The following is a 16,703-nucleotide window of genomic DNA, read 5'->3' as shown; positions in this document are numbered from 1 at the left end:
TTTTACTATTACACTCACGTTATAAGGATTTATATATTTGTAAGTGTATATATTTAGCGTATCTCTGAGTAACGGCTGCGGGAGAATAGCGCTGATACGCAGCACACAAAGGGCTATTTATGTGCTGATTGCTGGTACAGTTCTCCTGCTCCCTAGGCTATGGCTACATGTATGTGCAGCACACATATGACCTGGTACTGACCACTCCCCCAGGGCCAGGATTACATATGGGCACACTGGGCAGCTGCGGGAGAATAGCGCTGATACCCAGCACACAAAGGGTTATTTATGTGCTGATTGCTGGTACAGTTCTATTGCTCCATAGGCTATGGCTACATGTATGTGCAGCACACATGTGGCCTGGTACTGACCACTCCAGGGCCAGGATAACATATGGGCACACTGGGCAGCTGCAGGAGAATAGCGCTGATACCCAGCACACAAAGGGTTATTTATGTACTGATTGCTGGTATTGTTCTCCTGCTCCCTAGGCTATGGCTACATGTATGTGCAGCACACATGTGGCCTGGTTCTGACTAGAGATGAGCGGTTCGGATTCCACCGCTCCGAACATAGCTTGCCCGAGTGCCCGCAAGCCATGCTTGCTAGTTTATGGCTTTGTTCGGAAACCCGAGCACGGCCGAATGCAGAAAGCTGGCTTCTGATTCTCGTGAGACACAGAGTCTTTAAAAGCTTGGTGTTCCGAGAATTCAGCGTCATTTCACAGTCACACTTCCTGCTGCGCAGAGCTCTGCTGTTCACGGCGGTGGCGGGCTTCTGGGGCATTGTGTACTGGGGTGTTTCAGACTTTAACTGAAGGGTGTTGTGCAGTGCATGCAGAGTCAGACTGCAGAGGGGTTTGGCACTGGGTGTTTAACTTGAACTTGTACTTGTCATCATCAATCACTCAGAGTCATTTGTGTGCAGAGGGGTGTAACAGCACCCCTGTGACGGTGTGGTGCGATGGTTTACCAGGCTCTGGAATAGAAGGCTTCAGGGATTTTCATGGCTTCTTCTGGAGAACCTGTGGCAGGGAATGTCACACCCCTAGGAGGACCCACAAAAAGGAACACTACTACAGTTAACAGCGACAAGGATTTATTTAAAGACACATGGATTGGTCGCTGCAATATTTAAATAGATATTTGTAAATGACATCAACAATACTTATCGAGTAAACTGTCACTTTAAAGCATTACATAAAATTGTAATCATTCTAACTCTCTGAATTGAATTGGCCTCAGCGATTAAGGGTGGTATATGCATACAAGAACAAGATCATTTGCATAGTAAGATGACTTCATTACATTACAGTGCTTATCACAGTGAATTCAATATAACTGCAACTTGCAGTGTCCGCCAGGTGGCGCTTCTTAACCTGAATATATCTAACTTCCCTCTCTGGCCCTGCAGCCAATCTAAACGTTTCAACAACCTTCATGCAAATTAACGGCAATCAACGTACATTATCCCAAATAACAGTCACTGGTTCAAAACAATGATCCCACGATAACAGGTCCTCACACCTATATAGTTAAGTCCCTACAATAGTGTGCACACATATTTATACTCCACAGGGGAAGGGTTAATGGTAAACGGTCCTCAGGAAGAGGGACAGGCAAGCTCCCTTCTTAGGGGTTGCCTCCTGTTCTGTGTATTAACCAGGCTACAGGGGTAGCCTTAACAGTGGCCGGCCTTGGCAGTGGGAGTCTCACAGTTGCTGTCCCCTCTCTGGCACTTGGGGTCCCCCTATTCTTGATAAGCAGCTAATGCTGTGGCTGAAGCAACAACCCCTCTCTGTATGTGGGTTGTAAACAGGTGGTATGGGATGCCCCTGCTGGGTATTGCAAGGATGCAGATGCTGTTGCAGGGGGAATGAATCGTTACCTTGGGTGTTGCTGGCTCCTGCCACATGGATCACTGGCTATACTGCTGCATGCTGTCTGGCCCCTCTGCTGGGTGCTTCAGTGTGCTCCCTCTCTCTCTTGCTTCTCCTCACCCTTGGTACAGCCGCCTCCTTCACCTTTCTCTCACACATGCCTCAATGCTTCCTCCTCCTGCAGCATGCTGCTGTCATCACACTGCTGCACTCACTCCCTCTGTCTTCAGGCAGCACACTTCTTTTCTCTCTGATGCTAGGCTCTGGGACTCCACGTTGCAGCTCTCCTTCACAGGGCTTTCTCCTCTCTTCCTCTCATGCTGCCTGGCCTCTGACCTCTTTTTTTGTGCTCCCCAGCCAGCCAATCCCCATGGGGCCAGGCTTTCTCTCACAGGATACAGGTGAGGGTGGCTGCTGGGTCCTAGCACTGGCTGGGTTAGTTTAACCCCTCACAGCCTTGGTCACAGGGAAGGGGTTCTGCAGGCAGCATTGGCTGCAATAGTTAAACTCCTCCAGGGCACAGGGGCCATACAAGGGGTACCCCTGGAGTAGGGTGCCACAGGGGTGCTGTGCAGTGCAGACAGACGGCTGTTGTGCAGAGTAGACAGGGGTGTTGTGTGCAGTGCATGCAAACTGCAGAGGAGTTTGGCACTGGGGTGTTTAACTTAACTTGAAATTGTCATCAATCACTCAGTCATCATTACATTAGTGTGCAGAGGGGTGTTGTGCAGTGCATACAGAGGGGTGTTGTGAACTTGTGCAGTGCAGACTATGCACCATACAGTATATACTACTGTTAGAAGAAGCAGAACAAGTTCAGTGTGTAAATATTCTGCCTCCACGGTGCACGCAGTGTTATCCAAGAGCCGTCCATAAAAAAGAAATACAATATAAAAATAAATTTTGCTGTTCTTTGTTTGCTGTATACTGCACCCCAATAGTAAGTATACACCACAAGTTGCGTGGGTGTTTGTTCTGCATCCCAGCAGCATTATACAAGCTGTGCATTAAAAACAAATTAAATGAAAAAACATTTTCTCGTCTTTAATTATTAATTCTTTGTGTGTAGTGCACCCATAGTATATACTGTCAGAAGGTGGGTGTGTGATTGTTCTGTGTCCAAGCAGCATTGTCCAAACTGCACATTAACCCCTTCCTGACACAGCCAGTTTTTGCCTTCCTGACAGAGCCCTTTTTTTCAAATCTGACATGTATCACTTAAGTGGGGATAACTTTTTTTTTGCTTTTACTTATCCCAGTGATTTTGAGATTGTTTTCTCGTGACACATTGTACTTCAAATTAGTGGTAAATTTGGGTCGATACAGTCTGTGTTTTTTTGTGAAAAATACCAAAATGTCGTAAAAAAATGGAAAATTTAGCAATTTGCAAAATGTTAAATTTTCTGCTTGTGAGACAAATAATCATACCACTCAAAATAGTTAATAACTAACATAGACCATATGTCTACTTTATGTTTCCATCATTATTTCAACTTCCTTTTAATTTTTTTGGACACTAGGAGGCTTACAATATGAATAGCAAATTCTCAAATTTTCAAGAAAATTTCAAACACTGATTTTTTTTAGGGACCAGTTCAGTTCTGATGTGACTTTGAGGGACTTGTATGTGAGACACCCCCATAAATGATGCCATTTCAAAAACTGCACCCCTCACAGTATTCAAAACAGCATTTTGGAAGTTTGTTAACCCTTTAGGTGTTTCACAGGAATTAAAACAAAGTGTAGGTGAAATTTCAAAATTTCATTTTTTTTGCAGATTTGCAATTTTAATACATTTTTCTAAGAAACACAGTAGATTTTACTAGAGAAATGTGACTAAAAATTGATTCCCCCAATTCTTTTGTTTTCATAAATATCCTATATGTGGCCCTAGTGTGCACGTTGACCAAACCACAGGCTTCATAATAGAAGGAGCACCTACTTGATTTTGGAGCCTCCTTTTTATGAGATTATTTTTTAGGCACCATGTAGGATTCTAGGCACCATAAGATGCTAAAAGTTAGGAACCCCCCCACAAGTGACCCCATTTTGCAAACTACACCCCTCAGGGAATTCATCTAGGGGTATGGTGTACATTTCAAACCCCCAGGGGTTTCACCAATTGTGGTACAACTGGGCAGTGAAAATGAAAAATTAAATTTTTTACACAAAAATGCAGTTCTGGCTCAAAATTTTTCATTTTCAGAAGGTATGAAGGAGAAAAAGCACCCCAAAATCTGTGCCCCAATTTCTCCCGAGTACGGCAATGCCTCAAATGTGACCAAAAAATACCATTTGGGTGCATGGCAGGACTCAGAAGGGAAGGAGTGATTTTTGGATTTTGCAGCTCAGATTCTGGTGGAATGTTGGTGGGTGCTATGTCGCATTAGCAAGACCCCCCAAGCACCAATACAGTGGAACCCCCCCACAATTGACCCCATTTTGCAAACTACACCCCTCAGGGAATTCATCTAGGGGTATAGTGTACATTTCAAACCCCCAGGGGTTTCACCAATTTTGATACAACTGGGCTGTGCAAATGAAAAATTACATTTTTTACACAAAAATGCAGTTCTGGCTCAAAATTTTTCATTTTCACAAGGAATGATGGAGACAAAGCACCCCAAAATCTGTGCCCCAATTTCTCCCGAGTACGGCAATGCCTCACATGTGACCAAAAAATACCATTTGGGTGCATGGCAGGACTCAGAAGGGAAGGAGTGATTTTTGGATTTTGCAGCTCAGATTCTGGTGGAATGTTGGTGGGTGCTATGTCGCATTAGCAAGACCCCCCAAGCACCAATACAGTGGAACCCCCCCACAATTGACCCCATTTTGCAAACTACACCCCTCAGGGAATTCATCTAGGGGTATAGTGTACATTTCAAACCCCCAGGGGTTTCACCAATTTTGATACAACTGGGCTGTGCAAATGAAAAATTTAATTTTTTTACACAAAAATGCAGTTCTGGCTCAAAATTTTTCATTTTCAGAAGGTATGAAGGAGAAAAAGCACCCCAAAATCTGTGCCCCAATTTCTCCCGAGTACGGCAATGCCTCACATGTGACCAAAAAATACCATTTGGGTGCATGGCAGGACTCAGAAGGGAAGGAGTGATTTTTGGATTTTGCAGCTCAGATTCTGGTGGAATGTTGGTGGGTGCTATGTCGCATTAGCAAGACCCCCCAAGCACCAATACAGTGGAACCCCCCCACAAGTGACCCCATTTTGCAAACTACACCCCTCAGGGAATTCATCTAGGGGTATAGTGTACATTTCAAACCCCCAGGGGTTTCACCAATTTTGATACAACTGGGCTGTGCAAATGAAAAATTCAATTTTTTTACACAAAAATGCAGTTCTGGCTCAAAATTTTTCATTTTCAGAAGGTATGAAAGAGAAAAAGCACCCCAAAATCTGTGCCCCAATTTCTCCCGAGTACGGCAATGCCTCACATGTGACCAAAAAATACCATTTGGGTGCATGGCAGGACTCAGAAGGGAAGGAGTGATTTTTGGATTTTGCAGCTCAGATTCTGGTGGAATGTTGGTGGGTGCTATGTCGCATTAGCAAGACCCCCCAAGCACCAATACAGTGGAACCCCCCCACAAGTGACCCCATTTTGCAAACTACACCCCTCAGGGAATTCATCTAGGGGTATAGTGTACATTTCAAACCTCCAGGGGTTTCACCAATTTTGATACAACTGGGCTGTGCAAATGAAAAATTACATTTTTTTACACAAAAATGCAGTTCTGGCTCAAAATATTTCATTTTCAGAAGGTATGAAGGAGAAAAAGCACCCCAAAATCTGTGCCCCAATTTCTCCCGAGTACGGCAATGCCTCACATGTGACCAAAAAATACCATTTGGGTGCATGGCAGGACTCAGAAGGGAAGGAGTGATTTTTGGATTTTGCAGCTCAGATTCTGGTGGAATGTTGGTGGGTGCTATGTCGCATTAGCAAGACCCCCCCAAGCACCAATACAGTGGAACCCCCCCACAAGTGACCCCATTTTGCAAACTACACCCCTCAGGGAATTCATCTAGGGGTATAGTGTACAATTCAAACCCCCAGGGGTTTCACCAATTTTGATACAACTGGGCTGTGCAAATGAAAAATTAAATTTTTTTACACAAAAATGCAGTTCTGGCTCAAAATTTTTCATTTTCAGAAGGTATGAAGGAGAAAAAGCACCCCAAAATCTGTGCCCCAATTTCTCCCGAGTACGGCAATGCCTCATGTGTGACCAAAAAGTGGCAGGACTCAGAAGGGAAGGAGTGATATTTGGATTTTGCAGCACAGATTCTGGTGGAATGTTGGTGGGTGCTATGTCGCATTAGCAAGACCCCCAAAGCACCAATACAGTGGAACCCCCCCACAAGTGACCCCATTTTGCAAACTACACCCCTCAGGGAATTCATCTAGGGGTATAGTGTACATTTCAAACCCCCAGGGGTTTCACCAATTGTGGTACAACTGGGCAGTGAAAATGAAAAATTAAATTTTTTACACAAAAAATGCAGTTCTGGCTCAAAATTTTTCATTTTCCCAAGGAAGGAAGGAGACAAAGCACCCCAAAATCTGTGCCCCAATTTCTCCCGAGTACGGCAATGCCTCATGTGTGACCAAAAAGTGGCAGGACTCAGAAGGGAAGGAGTGATATTTGGATTTTGCAGCACAGATTCTGGTGGAATGTTGGTGGGTGCTATGTCGCATTAGCAAGACCCCCAAAGCACCAATACAGTGGAACCCCCCCACAAGTGACCCCATTTTGCAAACTACACCCCTCAGGGAATTCATCTAGGGGTATAGTGTACATTTCAAACCCCCAGGGGTTTCACCAATTTTGATACAACTGGGCAGTGAAAATGAAAAATTACATTTATTTTACACAAAAATGCAGTTCTGGCTCAAAATTTTTCATTTTCAGAAGGTATGAAGGAGAAAAAGCACCCCAAAATCTGTGCCCCAATTTCTCCCGAGTATGGCAATGCCTCATATGTGACCAAAAAATACCAGTTGGGTGCATGGCAGGACTCAGAAGGGAAGGAGTGATTTTTGGATTTTGCAGCTCAGATTCTGGTGGAATGAATGGTGGGTGCTATGTGGCATTAGCAAGACCCCCGAAGCACGGTGAAATGATGAACCTAATAATCCATAGATGTGTGGTATATTTTAAAACACTCCTTTATACATAGGCCGGGTTTGTCGGGGCAAGTTTCACAGTGGAAAATAGTTTCCTTTCTTATTCCCTTTTTATAGCAAACTTTGCACCTTTTTTGTGTCCTGCCCTTTCTTGCAGTGGAGGGGATTTCGTTCGGAAAATGCTGCCCTGGTACAATACGGGGGCCAGTACTAGAAGTACTGGGGCCCTCTGCCTGCTGGTTCCCAAATATTAGGCCCTTTATGACTTCCTCTTGAAAGTGCATAAATGTCCCCCTCTGGCCGGTAGAACGGAATAGCACGTAAGCATTATACAGTGCCATCTGGATGATATACACGGCCAGCTTCTTGTACCAGATTTTTGTTTTCCGCAGGGCACTGTACGGCTTCAGTACCTGATCTGAAAGATCCACTCCGCCCATGTACCTATTGTAATCCAGGATACAATTAGGTTTTGAAGTGTGGGTACTGGTATCGTACAGGGACGGAGGTGGTACTGTCTCCGTGAATTGTTGTCAGTATAAGGACATCCCTCTTGTCCTTATATTTGACCAACAACATATTTTCGGTGCATATTCCCCTGCTTTCACCCCTTCTCATTACTTGGGCAATGTGCGTTTTTGGGAGGCCTCTTTGGTTCTTGCGCACAGTACCGCAAGCTGCTGTACCTCTTGAACCAAGGGCCTTAAACAGGGGGATGCTAGTGTAAAAGTTATCCACATAGAGGTGATAACCTTTATCCAGGAAGGGGTGCACTAAATCCCAGACAATTTTTCCACTAACACCTACGAGGGGCATTCTGGCGGTTCAATTCTTGAATCCTTCCCTTCATATACCCTAAATATGTGGGTGTACCCTGAGGTGCTTTCACACAGCTTATACATTTTTTATGCCATACCTTGCCCTCTTACTGGGAAGGTACTGGCGGAATTTAACCCTTCCTTTAAAATGTATAAGGGACTCGTCGATACAAATAAATTTTTCAGGGATGTACATCTCTGCAAATTTGGCACTGAAATGATCAATGACCGGCCTGACTTTGAATAGCCGGTCAAAGGTGGGATCATCTCTGGGTGGGCACTGTGCATTATCGTTGTAATGCAAAAATTTAAGGATCATCTCAAAACGAGCCCGAGTCATGGCCATACGGTAAAATGGGGTGCTGTACAGAACATCTGTACTCCAATATTGCCTAATTTCTGGCTTTTTTACTATGCCCATATGAAACACCAGACCCCAAAACGTCATCATCTCTACTGCATCTACAGGGGTCCACCTAGCAAATGATGACGTGGGGTTTTGAGCAATAAACTGCTGGGCATATAAATTAGTTTGGTCCACCATTAAATTTATAAAATCATCAGAGAAAAATAATTTGAAAAAGTCAATTTCTCTGAGACCTGTGGAATCAAATTGGATTCCTGGCATGGCCAAAAACTCAGGAACCTGGGGCTCAAAATTGTCTGGTGGTGGGGTCCATACGAGATCAATTATTGGGGGGGGGGGTCTCAGCTGCTCTACGGGGGCGTCTTTGAGGGGGTCCCTCATCACTAGAGGAGGAAGAGGAGCTTAAGATGAATCCTTCAAATTCCCCGCTTGCCTCACTGGCTGTGTCAGAGTCAGAGGCAAGCATGGCATATGCCTCCTCCACTGAATACATTCTTCTGGATGACTGGGATGACATTTGGGATGACATTTGGGATGCCATTTTTATTTTTGTGTTACTGGTAGTGAAATGTTTCAACACGTGTATAGTGTAGGGGGGGGGTACAAACTTTATTTCAACCCGGGGGGTATGTAGTGTGTAGTGTGTATGTAGTGCAGAAAAAAAAAATACTTTATACAAAAAAAAAAAAATTGAAGGGGTTAAAAAAAAAAAATTGAAGGGGTTAAAAAAAAAAAAAAAAAAAGGTCCTGCGCCAAAAATTGAGCACAGATGTTGGTCAGTAACGTCCGTCACTGAACAGCGCTCAAAGGCAACAGGAATTTGATCAAAAAAAAAAAATAGATCAACCCTGTGCCGAAAAAGCTGATCAGTGATGTACGTCACGAGCTCCTCCTCTCCTACTACCCCCCAGCCAGTCGGTGTTCCCCAAGGGTCAGTCCTTGGCCCTCTCCTCTTCTCCCTCTACACCACCTCTCTGGGCACCCTCATCAGCTCCTATGGTTTTCATTACCACCTTTATGCTGATGATACCCTAATCTATCTCTCCTCCCCCGACTTATCCCCATCACTTCTGTCCAAGGTCTCCGAATGCCTCACGGCCATCTCAGCCTGGATGACCCAACGCTTCCTGAAACTAAACATGGCTAAAACTGAACTTCTAATCTTCCATCCCCCAAACATCCCCTCTTCTCCCGCTATCTCCATCAGCATTGGTGAAACCGAGATCACGTCCACCGACCAAACGCGCTGCCTCGGTGTCATCATTGACTCCTCCCTCTCTTTCACCCCCCACATTCGTGCTCTCTCACAGTCTTGCCGCTTTCACCTACGCAACATCTCACGCATCAGACCATTCCTCTCCACTGACGCGACCAAAATTCTCATTCACTCTCTTGTCATCTCCCGCCTTGACTACTGCAACATCCTTCTCTCTGGGCTACCTCTCACCCGCCTCGCACCTCTCCAATCCATTCTTAACGCTGCTGCTAGGCTCATCTTCCTCTCCCGCCGCTCTACCTCCGCCTCCCCCCTCTGTTTATCTCTTCACTGGCTCCCCATTCCTTTCCGAGTTCTCTTTAAACTCCTCACCACCACCTACAAGGCTCTCTCCTCCTCCACAGCTCCCTACCTCTCTTCACTGATCTCTATCCACACTCCCTCCCGTCCTCTTCGCTCCATCGCTGACCGCCGACTGACCTCTCACCTAATCACCTCCTCCCACTCCCGTGTCCAAGATTTCTCTCGCGCTGCCCCCCTGCACTGGAACAACCTCCCGCCACCCATCAGGCTATCTGATTCCCTTACCTCCTTCAAGCGCTCCCTCAAAACCCACTTTTTTCGACTAGCCTATCCCTCCTCCTAACCTCTTTTGATCCTCCTATCCTGCCTCCGTTCCCCTCCGTTCCTACTTATCCTATTGTATTTCGTTCGTCCACCCACCTATTTTTAGTATGTTAACTCTTATGAGCAGGGCCCTCCTTCCTCACGTACTCACCCTACCTCATTACCCCACCTGTGCTCCTGTCCTGTTCTTCCCTTCCTCTACTTCATCTTCGGTCTCCTTGACTATTTTGACACCTACTTCTGAACTGATGCTGATTTTAGTTCTACCAGCTATACCCCTATTTATACTGTATCTTTCTACACACCCTGTACGTTACCTTGTAATTTGTTTTTGTTTTTTGTTTGCTATGTACGGCGCTGCGGACACTTTGTGGCGCCTTATAAATAAACGTACTACTACTACGTCACTGATCAGCGCACAGTGGCCACAGGACACCCACAAAATCACAGTGTGTGTAAAAAAAAAAATTAAAAAAAGACCCCACAGCACCCACAAAAAAAAAAAAGGTGATCAGTGATGCGACACTGATTACCAGTGAGGGGCAGCAGGTGCACAACCTTTGGTGCAACTGACAGTGCAACTGGCAGCAACTGACAGGTATATATAAAAAAAAAAACCTCTGCACCCCCAAAAAGTTGCTGATCACCTCAGATATAGTGATCAGCACAAAAGGCGGGGGCAGCAGACACAAAATATATCACTCTCTATCACTTTCTGTCACTATCTCTCTCTATCTCTCTATCTCTCACTATCTATCACTCTATGACACTGCAGCAGCAGCACTGACAGTTATATATATGAAAAATAACCCCTGCACCCCCAAAAAGTTGCTGGGGGTGCACAAAAGGGGGGCAGCAGACACAAAATATAGCAGTCTCTATCACTCTCTGTCACTATCTCTCTCTATCTCTCTATCTCTCACTCTATGACACTGCAGCAGCAGCACTGACAGGTATATATATATCTAAAAAAAAAAACTGCGCCCCCAAAAAGTTGCTGATCAGTTAATTTATACTGATCAGCACAAAAGGGGGGGCAGCAGTCAGTTATATAAAAAATATATAGCACAATCTGTCACTATCTCTCTATCTCTCTCTCTATCTCTCTCTATCTCTCTATCTATAGCTCTATCACACTGCAGCAGCACAAAATATAGCACTCTCTGTCACTAGGCCTCTCTATCTCTCTCTCTCTCTCTATCTAATAACTCGCAGCAGCACAACACAGCACAACACAGCACAGGATGTCACAGGATGTCACAAGAAGAAGCAAGATCCAGGCAGTGATCAGGTAAGTATTTAGAGGGGTTCTAGTCAGTATATCGCGGCAGCTGGGCACGGTGACCGCACTGCACGCAATTCCAGACCGGAATGGCGTCTGCAGTGCAGTCACCGTTAGTTTAAACCCCCCTCCATGGCTGTGATTGGTTCGTCGGTCCGACGAACCAATCACGGCCTTTGGGGGCGGGCGGGGTGAGGTGGGGTGACACCAGTGTCACCCTTACACCCCGCGGTGATTGGTGCTGTACTTTACAGCACCAATCACCACCGATCCCTGTGTCACCGGCGAACGTTATTCGCCGGTGACACAGAAAACGCTGTAATTGGCTGTTCACACTGAACAGCCAATCACAGCGATCGCCGACGGGGGGGCGGCATCGCAGCCCCCCCTGGGCATGCAGGGACATGTCTGCTGTCAGGGACAGCAGACATCGTCCCTCTGTCCCCGCGTCTATAGACGCGGGGACAGTTTCAAGTCATGACGTATATATACGTCATGTGTCGGGAAGTACATCCCGGCCATGACGTATATATACGTCAAATGTCGGGAAGGGGTTAAAAACAAATTTAAAAAATCGTAATATACTGTCAGAAGGTGGGTGTGTGATTGTTCTGCGTCCAAGCAGCATAGTACAAGCACATTAAAAAACAATTAAATTAAAAAAATCCTAATCAACATTTGTCATCTTTTTTTAGCTCTATCCTCAAAAACAAGAAAAATAAATATTTTGCTCTTATTTAAATTTAATTTAAAAATGGAGAACAAACAGCTTGGACCAAATACTCCTGCACCAGCTGCTGCCATCATTCATGGTGATGAATATGGTACTACTACTAAAACGAACGCCGTCACTGAAACCGCCATCACTCAAACCAGGCAAGGAAAGTAAACCACTGTGCGTCTAGGAACAGAAATGTTACAAAGTACTGAGGGGAGTCCAAGTGTGTCCTTGACTGCTACGTGTGAGCCTAATCTCTCAGAGAAGCCGCCTTCCACTCCTGTCGAGTTACAGCAAGAGGATGAGGGGTTGACTTGTGTAGCAGACGATGGCACTACTAAGGAATCGGATATTGAGGATGAGGATGTTTTGTGTAAGTGAGGCACAAGTGGAAACATCTGTTGGGCATGACACGACTGCCATTGTCATGCATGGTCATAGGACCAATAAATGCACATCTTATGTGTGGAATTATTTTCACACAAATTCAGAAAACATTTGCCAAGCCATCTGTAGCTTTTGTGGAAACAAAATTAGTTGTGAAAACTAAGCATCTCGGAACATCTACCCTATTACATCATCTGCAGCAAGCTCATGGGAAGTATAGGGATGTTTCCAAAATTTGTCCTGAGAAATTAACATCAACAAGAAGTCCAGCATCAAATATGTCCCTTCTCTTTAGTGGACCCCACCACTTGCAATCTCCACTACCAACACCCTCACCTTCAACTTCAGTATCCTCAGTAATGACCAGGAATGGTTCTTCTGCTACTACTGTTGTGCTAGAAGAATCCTCCGCTTTCCATTATATGGTAGAAGAATCCTTGATCTAAAGGCCTTCTGTTACTGCTGCTGCTGGGGGTAGTTCTTCAACCCCAAAGTGTCCCAAGAAAACCCATTATACTACTTTGAGAAAACAAATGACTATTCAGCAGTCCTTGGGGAGGAAAAACAAGTATGTCAGTTCTCATCCAGTGCCACAGCAGATCAGAGAAGCCATGACTGCCATGATAGTATTGGATGTGCGTATAATATCTGCCATTAATTTTGTGGGTTTCACACAATTAATGGAGGCTGCGTGTTCCCAGTGCCAGATTCCATCCAGTTCCATTTCATCAAACAAGGCCCATGCGCAAACTATGCTGGACTTTGTAGATCAAGTCTTTTTCTCTCTTCTACAGGATTAACGGGTTGACAATATGTTGGGAGCGGAACACTACATTTTGGCAACTGTGCTTGATCTGAGGTTCAAGTCCTATGCTGTGTCTTTCTTTCCAACTGACACAGATCTTAAGACATGCAAAGAGCTCCTGGTGAGCAAGTTGGTAGCGGCAGTGACGTCTCCTCCTTCAATTTCGCACAAATCTGTCTTTAAAAAACTGCATTTTCAGAAACATCTAGTTAGGGTGAAAAGCAGTCCACAAAAACACCTTTTTTGAACATCTGGTCGGGTCTAAGTGATTTTACCAGTATCAGTGACACCTCTAGCGTGAGTACTCCATCAGATACAGTCACCATGCAGAGGTTAGTGGAGGACTATTTTCAGGACAGTGTCATTGTAGGCATGTCAGAGAGTCCTTTCACATACTGGAAAGAAAAAAAGGCAATATGTTGGCCCTTGTACAGGCTGGCTTTGTATTACTTAAGCTGCCCACCCTCCAGTGTGTACTCAAAGAGAGTGTTCTGCACTGTTGGGAACCTTGTGAGTGATCGTCGTCGGAGGCTAATTCCTCAAAACGTTGAAAAAATTATGTTCATAAAAATGAAATACAAATTTCACAAGGACCTTTCCCACCAATTCCATCGCAAAAGACAGGCATCGCCCATGGAGTATTCCAGCAGTGATGAACTGATATTGTGTGACAATGAGGACTCCAAGGATGTACACACTGATGAGAGTGAAGATTATGATGGCGAATGATGACGTCATTTCAGTCACAGGTTTGGCAGTCCCTCTGGCAGTCCCTCTGGCTGAATTGACTGATTTGTCAAGTGGGCAATGTCCGATTTTGACCAGGGACATTTCCATTTTGCACCTCTTCTTTTTCTTAAGATTCTTCTTATTACATGATGCGCTATTTTAAGCATTGCTTCTTTTATTGTGGGGGCCCAAACATAGTCAGATTAACATGGGCCTGATGTAGCTGCAGCTCCAGGCCCACTCTCCAAATTGGCCCATTTTGTAGATGAGGACTGTGGCTTTCCAACGAGCCCAGCTCCGCATCACTAGCCCTCCGCGACCGAAGATACCGCTGGGCAAAGCTGGAACATTATCCCCATAGGATAACATGGGACCTGCTAATTCCAACCCCCACCCAGTTCTGACGGCAGCCAGTTCCCACCCTGGCTTAACAGATGCTCAAACCCAAATTGCCTGGACTTCCATCTGATACCAGGCTGGTTCATATGGGTTAATTGGTTCCAGAGATATTGCGGGTAAACAGATTTTTTTATTTCTGAAGAGTAATTTTATGGCTGTTCAGTTTCTTGGGACAAAAATCATTCGAAGCCCACTTAACAGTTCTTCATTATGATACTGGTCTCATGTAAATGGGTCAGTTGGTTCCTAAGATACAGTATAGCCAATTAAACGATATAGCCGGTTAAAGGGGGGGGGGAGAGGGGGGTAGTTTTCTCTCCCCTTCACAGGGACTAGGCTGGTGTAAAAGAGGCCCTGCATTTTCTGGTGTGAAAGGGGTATTATTTCAAATAGCCGGGACCTGCAGTGCTCTGAATACAGCCAGGCAGCCCCCCCGTGCTCTGCCCGGCTGTCCATGGCTGTTACTTCTGCTCGGTGGTGACTGTCTCCCAGTTACCACAAGCATGTATTCCCCCTTGGCAATGAGCATGTAATCGCACGTGGCAACGAGCATGGAACCCCTGGCAATGGGCATGGAACCTCTGGCAATGAGCACGTAGGTAAGCAGCACTTATGTAGCATAATTTTTAATTGGCATTATGGTGTTTGGCATAATACGTAATGGAGATTATGGTGTGTGGCTTAACATGTAATAGGCATTATGGTGTAAATGTTTAATGTGTGCCTTTGGCGGGCAATGTCCCTGTTTATGAAAAATAATGTGAATTTTGGCTCAATCTGTTTAGTATAGTGTGTATTATTGCTCAATCCATGTGCCATGGTGTAAATTTTGGCTCATTCCATGTGTAATTATGTGTAAGAGGCAAGTACAGTATAGGCAAATATTTCCAAACCATTGAAAGAATTGTTAAACCTCATAGAGGTGTGTAATTTAATGGTGTGAAGTGTATGTTTTGGTGCAAGTGTGAGCGTTGACACATGTCGACTCCTGTGATTTGTGTGTCCTGTTGTCCTAACATGACAGACACAGTTGCATGAAGGGTGTAGATGTTTATAAGGGACCTAATTCCACATATTACAGCATGTGTATTTGGGCTCCCAAACAATGCAAACAATCCTACCTCGGAATGGTGGTGGTGCATTGCTTATTATTGCGTGCATGTGTCAGTATTTTAGGTGTGGTGTGCGTTAATTAGCCAACCGATTGCGGACCTACTCAGCCGGATGGTCTAAGAAAGCTATAGAGCAGTTTTTGGCAGACCGATGGTTTTGGGGCAGAAGCGACCTGACTGCGGTTGAACCTCCATGCAGGTTCGGTACCCCCCCCCCCCACACACACACACACCAATGTACGCCCAGGGAATCTCATGCAATTTCAGGCCTCAGATAAATTGCTGTATGGCCGCCTTAAGGCTCTCACTATCATAATGAAGCAATGTTTGGTATTATGCCTACAGCAGTGGTTCCCTCCCTGGGCACTTGGAGAATTGCAGCGGTGCCCTGGATTGGCGCTCCATGACCAATTCAAATGATTTGTGACCAATGTAATAGGCAATTTGTGGACAAACACAAGTGAATCCTGTCCAATATCACATAACCGACACTAAGGAAGAGCTATAAACACAATTTACTTAATGCATACAGTACCTCCCAACTGTCCCGTTTTTTGGGGACGTTCCCGCTTCCCACCCGGGGCCAGCAGTGTCAGCAGTGATTAGATGCTGTGCGCATGCGCACAGTGTCTAATCCCCAGAGGGGCAGCAGCGGCAAAACGGGCATGGCTTCTCACGAGTGATGCGATTTGAAGGCTACACCCCCTCGCCATAATTTCGGGGGCCACTTGAAGGTCCCGCTGATTCTGATTTTACCAATGAGAAATTTTTGCCCTAGGGGTGTCGCGAACACAATTCTGATACCCAGGGGTGCCATGATTAAAAAAAGTTTTGGAACCCCTGTGCTACAGTATAAGACACCCGCTTACTGATGCTCATGTAGATTACAGTTGATACTCATGAAGTGACATGTATGTTTGTACAGGTGCACAGGTAGATTATGGGATGACATTGCTGGCAGATGTCCCAGCTCAGCGTAGCCTGACACCCAGCTGCAGCCAGGGTACAGATACAGTGACATTCCTTATCTGTCTGTTACACACATTCTCCCATAAGACGTAACAGTGGCCCTTATTCTGGTTCACTAGCAAAAGCAAATTCCTTCTCAAATGGACAAAACCATGTGCACTGCAGGTGGGGCAGATGTAACATGTGCATAGAGAGTTAGATTTGGGTGAGTTATTTTGTTTCTGTGCAGGGAATATAATGACTGC

This window comes from Crinia signifera, unplaced genomic scaffold, assembly GCF_055691185.1.
Source record: "Crinia signifera unplaced genomic scaffold, ASM5569118v1 HAP2_SCAFFOLD_132, whole genome shotgun sequence".
Lineage (NCBI taxonomy): Eukaryota > Metazoa > Chordata > Amphibia > Anura > Myobatrachidae > Crinia > Crinia signifera.
The sequence above is the reverse complement of the archived record's forward strand: the minus strand, read 5'-3'. Positions refer to the sequence as shown.